Source organism: Sus scrofa, chromosome 18 (genome assembly GCF_054392235.1).
Source record: "Sus scrofa isolate SSC_HxYL_T2T_F1_AM1 chromosome 18, Sscrofa_HxYL_maternal_Yorkshire_Landrace_v2.0, whole genome shotgun sequence".
Lineage (NCBI taxonomy): Eukaryota > Metazoa > Chordata > Mammalia > Artiodactyla > Suidae > Sus > Sus scrofa.
This window is the reverse complement of record NC_139400.1, coordinates 22724468-22739514: the sequence shown is the minus strand read 5'-3', so window position 1 is coordinate 22739514 and position 15047 is coordinate 22724468. Positions and strand designations below refer to the sequence as shown.

Sequence of the window (15047 nt, the reverse complement as noted above, 5' to 3'; positions counted from 1 at the left end):
AGCTGCTGGTCTTTGTCCCAGCCACAGCAATGAGGGATCTGAATGACATCTTCAACCTACATCACAGCTCGTGGCAATCCCGGATCCCTGACCCACTGAGCGAGGCCAGGGATCATATCTGTAGGACACTAGTCAGATTCACTTCTGCTGCACCACAACAGGAACACCCATGTGTGGATTTTTGACTGCGTGGTGGGTCAGTGTCCCTAATCCCCACATTGCTCAAGAGTAAACTTTTAGTTTTCAAAGATCACACAAATTAATCCTGTCCACATTCTTTAATTACTCCTTTTCTGAATTCTATAGTACACTTCCCCATTAAGCATCTGGTGTCTGCTATCTTATACTATTAGAAATATTGCAGAGGCGTTCATCCTATATTCCATAAAGTGGCTTGAGAACACACATTTTCCTCCCATTTAATGCACAGCAATATGTCTTGTATATAATTCCTATCCAGTCTAAATCTATCCAGCAGTTCCCACTATGGCTCAGTAGTAACAAACCCAACTAGTAACCACGAGGATATGGGTGGGCACATTCAGCGGGTTAAAGGATCTGGCGTTGCCATGAGCTATAGCGTACGTCGCAGACCTAGCTCAAATCCTGTGTTGCTGTGGCTATGGCATAGGCTGGTGGCTACAGCTACAATTGGACCTCTAGCCTGGGGGCTTCCATATGCCGCAGGTGAGGCCCTAAAAAGACAAAAAATAAATAAGTTTATGCAGAGGATCATACTGTGTGGGTGCCTTTTTAAAGAATAATAAAAACATCCTGGAGTTCCTGTCAGGGCGTAGTGGTTAATGAATCCGACTAGGAACCATGAGGTTGCGGATTTGGTCTCTGGCCTTGCTCAGTGCATTAAGGATCTGGCGTTGCCGTGAGCTGTGGTGTAGATTGCAGACGAGGCTTGGATCCTGCGTTGCTGTGGCTCTGGCGTAGGCCAGTGACTACAGCTCCAATTAGACCCCAGCCTGGGAACCTCCATATGCTGCGGGAAGCGGCCCTAGAAAAGGCAAAAAGACAAAAAAAAAAAAGCAAAACAAAACAAACAAACAAAAAACCCACCCTATTTCACCTTGTAGTAGTAACATTTGCAAGTCAATCTGCCACTAGTGTAAGCATAAATTACACCACCTATATAAAAACTAGTGACTACTTTAGAAAAAAGAATGTAAAATTGTGTTTAAAACGGCAGAAAATGTTAAATGATATGAGACATAAAAATAAAGAATGGGAAATAAAAAAACTATAAGGGGAAGAAATAGGAATAAATATCAACAATGCTCTAAAAACCAGTAATAAGGAATATGAACCAAACAGAATACAGGGGGCAGGGAATCAGCAGAAAGGTGCATAGGGAGAGGTAAGTGGTATGCCCATAAGACTATGCAGAGTCAAAATAAGCAGAACATACATTCTTTTCAAGCACCCATGGAACATTCACCCAAATAAACAATATCCTGGGTCATAAAACAAACCTCAACATATTTCAAAGAACTGATAGCATACATAGTATTTCTCTATCCATAATGGAATCCAATTAGAATTCCAATCTTCATACACTTGGAAATTTTGCAAAGACACTACTGACTAATCCATAAGCCAAAGAGGAAGACTCAAAGGAAATTTTTAAAATACATCAAGTTACATGAAAATGAAAACTCAACATATCAAAATTTGTGAAATGCAGCTAAAGCAGGGCCCAGAGGAAAAGTTACAGCACCAAAACACTTACATTAAGGGAAAAAAGGACTTAATTAACTTAATTCCTACTGCAAGAAACTACAAAAAGAAGAGGAAAATAAACTCAAAGAAAGCAGAAGAAAGAAAATAATAAAGGGCAGAGATCAATAAAATTGAAAACACAAACAAGAGAGAAAAATTAATGAAACAAAGAGCTGGTTCTTTGTTTAAAGTAAATTGATAAACTTCTAGCACGACTACTACCAAAGATAAGACTAGAATCCTAAATATCAGAAGGAAATAGGGGATTATAACTATAGATTAAAAGGACAATAAGGAAATACTGAGAACTTTATACTCATAAATTCAACAACTTAGAAAAAAAATCTTTTAAAAATACATATCATGTGGGGAATATAATAAATAACTGTAATATGTTTATATAGTGGCATAACTAGACATCATGGAGATCATTTTGAAATGTATAGAAATACAAAATCACTATGTTGTAAAACAGGAACTGATGTAGTGCTGTAGGTCAGTTTTACTTCAAAAATAAACTCATAGAAAAAGAGATCAGAATTAGGTACCAGAGGCAGGGGATGGAGAAGGGAGGGTGAACTGGATGAAGGTGGTCAAAAGGTAAAAACTTTCTGGCTTCTTGTGGGGGTTTTCTGGCCACACCCATGGCATGTAGAAGTTTTTGGGCCAGGTATCAAACCCACACCAGGGCAGCAACCAGAGCCACTGCAGTGACAACTCTGAATCTTTAATCCACTGAGCCACATGAAAACTCCTAAAACCTTCCAGTTTTAAAATAAATACTAGAGAGGTAATGTTTAACATGATAAGTAAAATTAACACAGCTGTTATGTTCCACATGAAAAGTTAAATTCTAAGAATTCTAATCACAAGGAAAAAAAATTTTTTTCTACTTCTTTAATTCTGTATCAATATGAAATGGTGGGTATTCACTAAACTTACTGTGATAATCATTTCATGATGTTTGTAAGTGAAATTATTATGCTGTACACCTTCACCTCAATTACATCAAAAGAACTGAAAGAAAAAGAAAGGTTTTAAGAAAATGAAGGGAGTTCCTGGTGTGGTACAGCAGAAACGAATCCAACTAGTATCCATGAGGATGCGGGTTCAACACCCGGCCTCACTCAGTGGGTCAGGGATTCCCTCAGCTGTGGTGTAAGTCACAGACACAGCTCAGATCCCGAGTTGCTGTGGCTGTGGCATAGGTCAGAAGCTGTAGCTCCAACTGACCTGTGGCCTGGGAACTTCCATATGCCATGAATGTGACCCTAAAAAACAAAAAACAAAAAACAAAAAAAGGAAAGAAAAAATAGAAAAAAAGAAAAGTCCTACACATCACCAAAATTCAATAAAGATGAAACAGATAATCTGAACAGTCCTATAACCATTTTTAAAAATTGAGTCCATAGGTCAAAAGCTCAGGAAAAAGAAATCCCCTGGCCCAGATGGCTTCACTTCACTGAAGAATTTTACCAAAAATTTACAGAATTAGTTCTATTTTTATACCACCTTCCAGAAAAGAGGAAGGAACACTTCCCAACTCATTTTATAAAGCCAATATTATTCTGGCATAAAACCAAACACACACAGCTCCAAAAAACAAACAAAAACTTCAGACTACTATTTCTCATGAATTTAGATGCAGATATCCTAAACAAAATATTAGCAAGTAAAATCCAGAAATGTATAAAAAGAGTATTGCAACTTATTCTAGATATGCAAGGCTGGTTCCACATTCAAAAATCAATCATTATAATCCACCAGATAAAAGGACTAAAGAAAAAAAGTTACGTAATTATTATCAACTGATAGAAAAAGCATTTAACAAAATTAACAATAAAAGTTCTCAGTAAATTAAGAATACAGGAGAAATTACTCAACTTGGTGAAGAATAGCTATAAAAAAACCACATCAGGAGTTCCTGCATGGCTCAGCAGGCTAAGGATCAAGTGTTGTCACTGCTGTGGCTCTGGTTATAACTATGGCACCAATTGGATTCCTGGCTCAGAAACTTCCACATGCCACAGGTGTGGCAAAAAAAAAAAAAAAAAAAAAAAAACAACCGTAGCAAACATCACAACTTCATGGTGAAAACTGCATGCTTCCCCCATAAGCACAAGTAGAAGGCAAAGATGGCTGCACTCACCAATCTTTTTCAAAACAGTTAATGTCAGCTCTAACCAGCAAATAAGGTTACGGAAATAAAAGGCAAAGAGACTGGAACCAAAGGAAAAAAAAAATCTGTCCCTATATGTAGATGACATGACTTTCCACCTAGCAAATTCCAAGGAATCTATTCAAAAATCCCAAATAAGTGGGTTTTGCAAGGTCACAGGATATAATATTAACACATAAAAATCAATCACATTTCTATATACTAATAATAAAACCTAAATTACAAATACAACACCATTTACAACTGCTCAAAAAAAAAAAAAAAACCTACATATAAATCTGAAAAAATGGGCAAGGTCTGTATACTACAAATTACAAAATAGTGATGCACAAAATCAAAGAAGACCTAAAGAAGTGGAGACTTAACCATGTTCACTGAATGAAAGACACAACAGAGTAAAGATAACAACACTCAACAACTGATATAGATGTGATATAATCTTAGAAATATCCCAGATTTTTTATAGTTATAAATGAGCTTATCTAAAATTTGAATGGAAAGGAGAGCCTACAAGACCCGAAACAATTTTGAAAACTAAGAATCAAGTGGGAGGAGACATAGGGCAAGATGGTAGAGCAGAAGGACTTGAGTTCAGCTCCTCTCACTACAACACCAAAACCACAACCAACTGCTGAACAATCATCAACAAAAAAGACTGGAACCTACCAAAGATATTCTACACCCAAAGACAAAGAAAAAGCCACGATGAAATGATAGGAGGGGCACATTCATTATATAAAGAATCAAGTGGGAGGCATCACTCTTCCTGATATTCAGGCTTACCACATAGCTATAGTAATCAAAATAGTGTGAGACTGATGGAGAGACATTCTGTTAGATGAAACAGAAAACCCAGAAATAGGTCCACACAAATATGCCCAACTAATGGAGGACAACAGTACACAGGCAATTCAATAGAGGAAAGATAGCCTTTTCAACAGAAAGTGCTGGAACAAATGGACTAAAAAGGAAAAAAAAAAATCTCAACTTATATAAAAAGGAGTTCAAAATGGATCACACACTTAAAGCTAAAATGTAAAACCATAAAAATCTTAGAGAAAAACTTTAGAGAAAAATTGTCAAGACTTAGGACCAGGCAGAGTTCTTAGACTTGACACAAAAAGTACAACACGTAAAATAAAAAACTGACCTATTGGCCCCCATCAAAATTATAAACTCTTGCTCTGTAATAACCCTATGAATAAGATGGAAAGACAAGCCACAGACTGGGAGAAAATACTTGAAAACCACCTATTTGATAAAGAACTTGTATCCAGAATATACAAAGAACTCTCACAACAACAACAAAAATCTCAACAACAAAAAAAAATTGAATCAGAAAATGAGCAAAAGAGATCAACATTTCACCAAAGAGGATATACAAACGACCAATAAGCACATGAACAGATGTTCTACATCTTTAGCTCTAAGAGAATGCAAATTAAAACTACAATGAATTATCATTACAGTTATATGAATGACTACAATAAAAAAGAAAACAGGGATAACACATACCTACTTTGATGCAGAGAAAATGAATCACTTATACAATGCCTGTCGAAATGCAAAATCCTACATCAACTTTAGAAAATAGTATTCTTATGGCTTCTTTTAAAATCAAGTATGCACTTAACTGATGATCCAGTAAGTGTGCTCTTGGGCATTTATTCCAGAGAAATGAAAACTTACATTCACAAAATCTGTACGCAAATATTTATGTATTAGTAAAAGCCAAAAAAAATGAAAAAAACCCAAATTAACAAATTGCGATATAGCCATACCATGAAATACTACTCAGCAATAAAAAAGAACATTTGATATATACAACACAGATGGATTCAGAAATTATTCTTACAGATCAACCCAAAACAAAATTTGCACAGCCAAGAAATCAGCCTAGCCATAAAACTCAGGAGGAATCAAAAAGATAAGGTATTTTAAGATCCAGAAAGTTGACAAATAGCAAAGTTTTGGTTTCAGTCTATCAGAGTCTATCAAAGCTATCCTTTCATTGAGCATGTAAGAATGTGAACTTGGGTGAGCTCACTTTTCTTCTTCCTTCCTGTAATTCCTATTATCTATACTACCTCTGTTCATTTCTCCCTAGATATCTTTTTTCCTCTGACATTTTTAAACCGTTTTATCAACTCCAATCATTAAAAAAAAAAAAAAAGTACAAGCTTATTGGCCCAAACTTTTTTACTTCTTATACACTTTCTTGTGCATGTGCTTTTACATAATTTTCAATACTTAAGTACTGTGGGCTCTCCGAGTAGATGAGAGTAATAAAATAGTTCTCAGAGTTCCCATTATGGCTCAGTGGGTTAAGAACCTGACAAAGTCTCTGTGAGCATGTGGGTTTGATCCCTGGCTTCCCTCAGTGGGTTAAGGATCCAGCATTGTTGCAAGCTGAGGCATAGGTCACAGATGCAGCCTGGATCTGGCCTTGCTATGGCTGTGGCGAAGGCCAGCAGCCACAGCTCCAATTCGACCCCAAGCCTGGGAACTTCCATATGCCACAGATGTGGCTATAAAAAGGAAAAAAATAAATAAAATACTTCTCTGGTAAATAAATTATTTTCAAATGCCTAACAAAGCCATTTTTGTTAATGCCTTGATGATAACAATATATCATGGACTACTGAGAAATATACTTCAGAGCTCAAAAGTCAAAATCCACAACATCCCTTTAAATAATCCACAACTACCCAACTCAGTTATTCACTTAAAAACTATCCAGATCAGGAGTTCCCACTGGGGCTCAGGAGGTTAAGAACCAACTAGTATCCGTGAGGACGTGGGTTCGATCCCTGGCCTCACTCGGTGGGTTAAGGATCTGGAGTTGCTGCAAACTTCGGTGTAGGCTGCAGACGCAGCTTGGATCTAGTGTTGCTGTGGTGAAATCCAGCCCAATTCGACCCCTAGCCAGGGAACTTCCATATGCCTCAGGCACAGCCCTTTAAAAAAAAACAAAAAACAAAAAAAAACCTACCTAGCTCTGAGCTATATGCCACCTGGTTTTTAACACAATTCAAGGCTTAACCCTAAGAAAAACATTCACTGAACCCAATGTGAATCTTTTTTTCAGCAGATTAAAAAAGCTAATAGCAATAAAATCATAAACTTACATCCTTAAAAGACTAAAACATTGGGGGGGGGGGGAATAGTACTAATGATGCTGAAGTCCAACTTTACAAAAGTTTATAAAACCTTAATAGCAGACTGAGTCAGTGCAGGTGTTTTTGCTTATTTGTTTGGGTTTTATGTTCAAGCAGACAAAACATCTTTCCTCATATGTGAAATCTTCAATCCATTTTTTTAATCACAAATTGCCTTTACTTTAAATTTTAAAAATTTATGTTAATAACAATAGGATTTGTAAAATATACTCTTAATAGTCCTAATATTAAGATATAAATAAAAGATCAACTCTGATACATTTTATTTTAAATTCCTTCTTCAAAATTCTTCCAGGCAACATACAGAAAGAATAACTTAAGCTTATATAGTACCATGAGAAGGGTATGACAAAAGCCAAATGGTTAAAAAAGAAAGAAAGAAAGACAACTCAGGGCTTGAGAGAGTGAATATTAAAAAAGACAAAATGAAAGTATTAAACTTCAGGGGGAAAAAAATCCTTTTATACTATATAATACCAAAATCATTTTTAGTTAATATATAACAGATCATTAACCAAGTTAAAATAACTCAAAGAATTAGGACAAAGAGAAAGGTAAGTTTAAGACAGCAGTGGCCAAGAGAAATAACAATGCAAATCATAAATTTTACATTTTCCACTAGCCACATTAAGAAAAAAAGGTAATTAACTTTATTTAACCCAACCTATCTAAAATAATACCAACTTCACATGAAATCATTATTTTACGCTTAGCACACACATCTCAATTTGGACTAGCCACATCTCAAGTGCTCAAAAGCCAACATGTAGCTCATGGGTACCATAATGAACAACACAAGTCCTTTAAGAAACAGCTTAAGGAAACAGGCATACATCCATCTACCTTCAGACCAAGAGACTATGCACCATAATCTGAAAGGATCTGGCATCAATAGAAATGTATACATAATATCACAACTTGTAATATGATTACTGATCCCAGTGTAAGAGAATTCTCTGAAATGGAATCAAAAGAAACTGATTAGAGAATATTTACCTTCAGAGAAAAGCAGTGAAAAGACAAAAGAAATGAACTGTGAAGTTCTTTTTTCAACCAATCTCCAAGCTTCCTTATATGTTGTAGTACAGTGTAACTGCTCCAGAAATTATTACCATTATGATAAATACATTCAAAGTACCCAATAAAAATATCTTTTAGCTCCCCCACAATTTTACACATGATTTCTTCTTTACCTGTTTGTATCAATTTCCCTTTTACTGTCATGTTCAGTATCATTCTGTTGAAAACTTTATTAACAAAAGTAAAACCAACTCACATCAGTGCCTTAAGAATGGGTTATCGAGATATCTGAAAAGAGAGTTTAGACTATAAAATGCTAATTCAAATAAAGCCAAAAGTCTTAGGAAATCTAACGTATCTATCTGAAAGTAGGGAAAAACAAGAGAGAGGGCAAGGGTAGAGGGAGGACACTAAATGTGGTGGAGGTTGGAAGGGAAAGCAAGTGTTGCTAAAGGAGGTTAGAGGTAGTAGTGAAATCACAACAGATCTCCTTTATATTTTTTTTCAGTACCAGTAAGTCTTTACTCATTGTATTTTCCCAGGGAAAAGCAGGCGGAAGGAAAAGGGTAGCATGTGTGTTACAAAAGATAGTAAATCAGAAAGGAAGAAACTGGCACAGCAAAATCAACCACCAAATAAACACTCCACAGATAGGGTCACCAATGCCTGGAGGGTGCTCAACTTCCCAAATTTCAGGACTGAGGGGAAGGCATGAGGCAAAAAAGAGATGAGTACCACTCTGACATAAGTTCCTTGCACTTGCATACAAGTTCCTAAATGATCTGGATATACATTCCTCTTTCCTCCTCTCAACCCCACTTTCTATATGGAAGAGCCCCTCACTGCTTCTCTCCCAAGGATTAGAGAATTCTCTCCCAAGGATTAGAGAATAAAACGGTTTCCTATCCAAAAACAGCAGTCTATTTGACACAAATCACATCAAGGAATGGTCTTTTTTTTTTTTTTTTGTCTTTTTTTGTCTTTTTAGGGGTGCACCCACAGCATTTATAAGTTCCCAGTCTAGCGATCAAATCAGAGCTGCTAGTAGCCACAGCCACAGCAACATCAGATCCGAGACTCTTCTGTAACCTATGTCACAGCTCAGAGCAACACCAGATCCTTAACCCACTGAATGAGGCCAGGTTTGAACCTGCATCTTCATGGATACTAGTCAGGGTCGTTACCACTGAGCCACAGGGAACTCCTCAAGAAATAGTCTTGACTCGGGAGATTGGGAACAAAGGGTGGAAAGTTCTCAGCTTCTTCAGGATTTCTACACAAATCACTTAAGAGTTGCAGACACCCCACTAATATATATAGGTGTATGGGCTATTGGAGGGGTAGGAATCTAATTTTTAGGATAGAAAATCTTGTTCAAAAATAGGAAATAGGGGAAGGGGAACACAAAAGAAACCATGGTTCAAGATCTCTACTTCAAGAAGAGGGACCCAAACTTAAGTTTCAGATCTTTTTGCCTGGCACAGAATCTTCTGTCAAAGATGCTTACGCTGCTTTTCTCAATATAAAAAGAAGTTTGTAAACAAAAAAAAAAACCCCAAGACGACTAACACATTATATTTACACAAACTAGGCCACCTGGCAATCATCGAATCAGCTATTTGTGAAGTCCTACAAAGCCCAGACAAATACAATAACTAGAGGAGGGCAGCAACTGGGGGAGACAAGAACCCAGGATCAGACACACATCAACCAATGTGTTCTACTGCATTTGCCCTGTTACAAAACAGTAAGGTAGATTTGCAGTGATCTCACACCATATAAACGAAACCCTCTTTTCTCCCTGAGCTACCAGGAGACTAATCACAGATGCAGCAGGGCAGGACACTGGCTCTGGGAACCACAAAGAAACCACTGCTGATGGTCTCTCTGGAAGCCAGGAGGAAAAGCCCAGAACTGATTAAGGTTGAGGATTTTGTCTTTTCTTCATATATCCATCCCTAAGCAGCTCATTCTTTCTAATTTTTTTTAAAAAATTTATTTATTTTTCTTTTGGAGGCCGCACCTGCGGCATATGGAAATTCCCAGGCTAGGGGTTGAATAGGAGCTGCAGCTGATGGCCCACACCATAACCACAACAAAACTGGATGTAAGCCCATCTACAACCCACACCACAGCCTGCAGCAATGCCAGATCTTTAACCCAATGAGAGAGGCCAGGGATTGAACCTGCAGCCTCACAGATACTCAGGTTCTCAACTCAATGAGCCACAATGGGAACTCCAAAGGCATCATTCTTAAAACCTATCTTTACCAACTCACATATTTTACAAAAAAGCAAACACATATACCCTCTTGTACATGGCGGGCCTAGCCCACTCCAGTGAAAGATGGTAGTTAAAGTGATCCTGTGCCCTGGGATTAGAGGTTTGGAACAGGAATCCTTTATCACACACCCATCGACCTATTCTTGGTTACCCTACTCTGCACCTTTTATCTGACCCAGCCTCTCCTAACCTCTGCACCACCTTTTCCAGTTTAGATCAATTCCAATCTTTCATTAGAAGTAGACCAAGTCGAGGGCCAGTCCAGTTAAAACTTAGTCTCCCATGAAACACTGCAGATAGAAGGGTTTCAAGAGGACACTATGCACACACACACGTGTGTGTGTGTGTGTGTGTGTGTGTGTGTGTGTGTGTGTGTGTGTGTGTGTGTGTGTGTATGACTGGATCACTTTGTTATACAGCAGAAATTGGCACAACATTGTAAATTGACTATATTTTAAATAAAAAATTTTTCAAAAAGATGATACTATGGCAGGAAAGCCAGCTCTAATTGGCAAAAATGAGGTAGTTCAATAGGTTATACACTCCAAATAGTTGTTCTCTCTGGTAATATGGCAACAAAAAGTATTCCTGCTGTGCAGACCCAGAGCTGCTGCCGACTCATCCCTGAGACTGCCCACATACCTGAAAACATAGTGCAACAATGAGGGCCTTAGGTCCAAATACACAAAAATACAAAACCAGAATATTTATATTACTGAAAAAAATGTTAAAATGCACAACATATGTCCTTTGCACACAGCTAGTGCAGTTGGCATCCTGGGACCCAAAGTACAGTCAACCAAGGGAGCAAATATATAAAATTATATTGGCCTAGAATGGAGTGGGAGTGAGCTTAGAAGCAGCAGGCCTGCAGCTGTTCCCTCAATTACCCCTTTTGCCTATCATCACAACCCACTGCTTGGGACAGTTCTCAGCATCCTATCCCAAGAGGGGATTATCAGGAGACAAGATGTGGAAAACCTGCCTTAGCCCAGAGATATTCTCTCCCATGGAAAGGAGCAGTTTGTGAGTTGGGTCCATTGATCTCATCTCATGCTTAATCTTTTTACTCTGGCATGGGAAATATTACTCCATACCCTTCTTTAAAGGTAAAACAACTTCCCTATCCAGGCAACTTTCAAAAGGTGGAGATGTTGAGGGTGGAGACCCAGATAAAGTACGCAGGGAAGGTTACCCCGCAAAGCCCTCCCATGCATTTGGATCGAACATGATTGGCAATCCATCCCTTCTCCCAACCAAGAGGGAAGAGCAGGTGATCCTATGGACCCCAGTCTGAGATACACGGTGGTGTCACCTATCCCATACCCACTCTGTTCCCCTCTTTTTCCACTCTGCTGCTTGATGCCTGCTCCTCAAAATTTCCTAACCCAAAAAGGATAGCTCCTATCCACCGTGGCTCAATTCTGGGCCTCTGGAGCATGGCAGGGCTATGGCTCTCTTCTCCTTCCTCCCAAAAGTAGGCTGGCTTTCCCTGTAAGCTAGGAGCTTGCAGGGCCTTCAGTGGACACGAGGCCACCATATGGTTGATGCTCTGGCAGAAGCGGCACTTCTTGGGCGGAGATGACGGTGTGCATTCCTTGGCATAATGGTCTAGACCTCCACAGCTGTAGCATACGTCTCCCTTTGATCTGCACTTTTGCATGTCCTTCCCTCTGGGCTGCCTCTCCCTCTCAATATGGAACACCCCACCAGGGCTAGTGATTTGGATAGATTCCAGGCCCTTGGCAGACTTCTTAAAGGTGAACTCCACAGCCTCACCCTCCTTAAGGCTCTGGAAACCCTCCATGTGCAGCTTATTCTGGTGCACAAAGATATCTACCGGGGGTCAAGCTCAACCCTGACACATGGGAGGCTGAACCCCATGCACGCAACCACTATAGTCACTAGGACCATGCAGCATCTGTGGCTCCTCGGCTGCCCTGGACACATCCTCCGGTACCAATGGCACAGCTACCAGCAAACTAGTGGTTTGACACAGAGCCCATGGTAGTCAGCTGAGCTGATGGCCCCAGGCCCCAGATCAGGCAGCTGCTGGCCCCAGGGAAGTCTGGAGGTAAAGGGGAACCTCAGAGAGAGGCTGCTACAACTTCCCCAGAACTACGCACAGACCTCTGTTTTAAAAGGGTGGTTTACTAATTACTTCTGATGGAGCATGATAATGTGAAAAAAAGAATGTATGTATGTGTGACTGGATCACCTTGCTGCACCGTAGAAAACTGACAGAACAACGTAAAACAGCTATGATGGAAAAAATAAAAATCATTTTTAAAAAATTTTTAAAATTAAAGATCATGTACTCAAAAATAAACAAATAAAATAAAATAAAAAGGTGGTCCAGGAATTCCCACCGTGGCTCAGTGGAAAGGACTCTGACTAGTATCCATGAGGATGCAGGTTTGATCCCCAGCCTCACTCAGTGGGTAAAGGATCCAGCGTTGCCATGAGCTGTGGTGTAGGTCACAGAAGCAGATCCTGTGTTGCTATGGCTCTGGCGGAGGCCAGTGGCTACAGCTCTGATTCAACCCCTAGCCTGGGAACCTCCATATGACGAGGGTGTGGCCCTAAAAAAACTTAAATAAATAAATAAATAAAAAGGGTGGTCCAGTCTTCCATTCAAAGCAACTTTCTGTAATAGCAACCCTAACTCAAACTCTCTCTTTCTAATTTTCTCAGGGATGGAGATGTCAAGTCTTTCTGTGTACAGGGTAGAAGAAGGGAGGGTTAGTGAGGAAAAAAAAAATAGGCCATGAACCATCCCTGACATAAAAATTGGCATCAAAGTCTACATTAAATATGGAGTTCCTGTTGTGACTCAGTGGTAATGAACCCCACTAGCATCTGTGAGGATGCAGGTTCGATCCCTGGCCTCACTCAGTGGGTTAAGGAACTGGTGTCGCCATGAGCTGCAGTGTAGGTCACAGATGAGGCTGGGGATCTGACATTTCTGTGGTTGTGGTACAGGCTGGAGACTGCAGCTACAATTCAACCCCTAGCTTGGGAACATCCATATACTGCAGGGACAGCCCTAAAAAAGGAAAAAATAAAATAAAATACAAGTCTACATTAAATATGCCTTCCTAGCCAACAAAATTTAGTCAGATAAGATAGACCAGACAAATCTTTAATCGTATCAACTCACAAAATTTCTTAAACTTTATGCCTTCTCACTTACGTTTTCAAAGGATCATGTATTAGTTAACAAACTACAGAGAAAAGGGTGAGAGCAGGGAAACTGGTGAGAAGATTGTTGCAATTACCTAGCAAGAGATGATGATAGCTATAGAGATGGTGAAAACTGGTTTAAATTCTAGATATGTTTTGAAGGTAAAGTCAACAATTTCCCAATGGAATGAATGTGCAATATGAGAGCAAAAGAATCAAGAATGATTGCAAAAACACACACACACAAAAGGAGTTCCCGTCATGGCTCAGTCATTAGCGAACCCGACTAGCATCCGTGAGGACACAGGTTCAATCCCTGGCCTTGCTCAGTGGGTTAAGAATCCGGCGTTGCTATGAGCTGTGGTGTAGGTCACAGATGTGGCTCGGATCTGGTACTGCTGTGGCTGTGGCGTAGGCTGGCGGCTACAGCTCTGACTGGACCCCTAGCCTGGGAATCTCCATATGCTGTGGGTGCGGCCCTAAAAGACAAAAAGACAAAAAAATAAAAAAAAAAAAAAGAATGATTGTACCAAAGTTGCTATCCTGAGCAACTTGAAGCTGCCAAACAACTAAGATGAGGAAGGCTTTGTGGGTGAAGCAGGTATGAGACAGCAGATTTGGGAGGAAAGAACAATTCTATTTTGGACATGTTGAGTTTGAAATGTTTAATAGTTATTCAAATGGATATACTGAGTAGGCAACTAGACATATAAACATGAAGTTCAGGAGAGTGTTCTGGACTGGAAAAATAAATTTGAGTGTCATCATGAAACTAGCAGAGATCACCAAGAGAGTGATAAATAAAGATAAAAAGGAATGAGCCCTGCCCGGGATATTCCAATGTTTAGAGGTAGGAGGATCTACCAAGAAAAACTAAGGAGGAGCAGCCAATGAGTGCGGAGGAAAACCAAAAGAACGTAGTATCCTAAAAGACAAGTGAAACAAGCATATCAGACAGGAAGGAAGTAATTTTGTCAAATGTAGACTGATCACATTAGACAAAGAACTGACTACTAGATTTAACAATGTCATTGTTGGGAGACCTGAATGAAAACAATCTTAGGACAGTGGTAAGGGCAAAAGCCTGACTGGAACAGGCTTAAGAGAGAAAATGAGAAAACAACTAGAACAAGTGCACTTAATGCTTTAATGGGTTCTACAGCAAGAGAAATAGAGAAGAGCAAGGAACAGCGATCAACATAAGATATTTTTATGATGAGAAAAATAAAAGCATGTTTGTATGTTGCTGGGAATGATCCAGAAGAGAAGGAAGAACTGAGGATGTACAGAGAGGGAGGAGAATTGCTATAGTAGTCTCCAAAGTAAGTGAAAGGGAATGGAATCTAATGCATCAATCAGAGGAAATGGGATTAGATAGAAGCAAAAACAGTTCACAGAAGGCAGCTAAGGACTGAGTTAGGTCAGTAGGTACATACATGTGGTCCTAGAACCTGTAAATATTCTTCTGACTGCT

The 15047-nt window shown here is 39.2% G+C and overlaps 1 protein-coding gene and 1 pseudogene across 8 annotated transcripts in view; both read right to left on the bottom strand.

The window, feature by feature from the left end:
- The window catches only part of CNOT4 (CCR4-NOT transcription complex subunit 4), a 159286-nt gene that overhangs the window by 127189 nt on the left and 17050 nt on the right, over positions 1-15047 (bottom strand). The window lies entirely within an intron of this gene.
- Positions 11576-12396, bottom strand: LOC146394927 (protein lin-28 homolog A pseudogene; annotated as a pseudogene).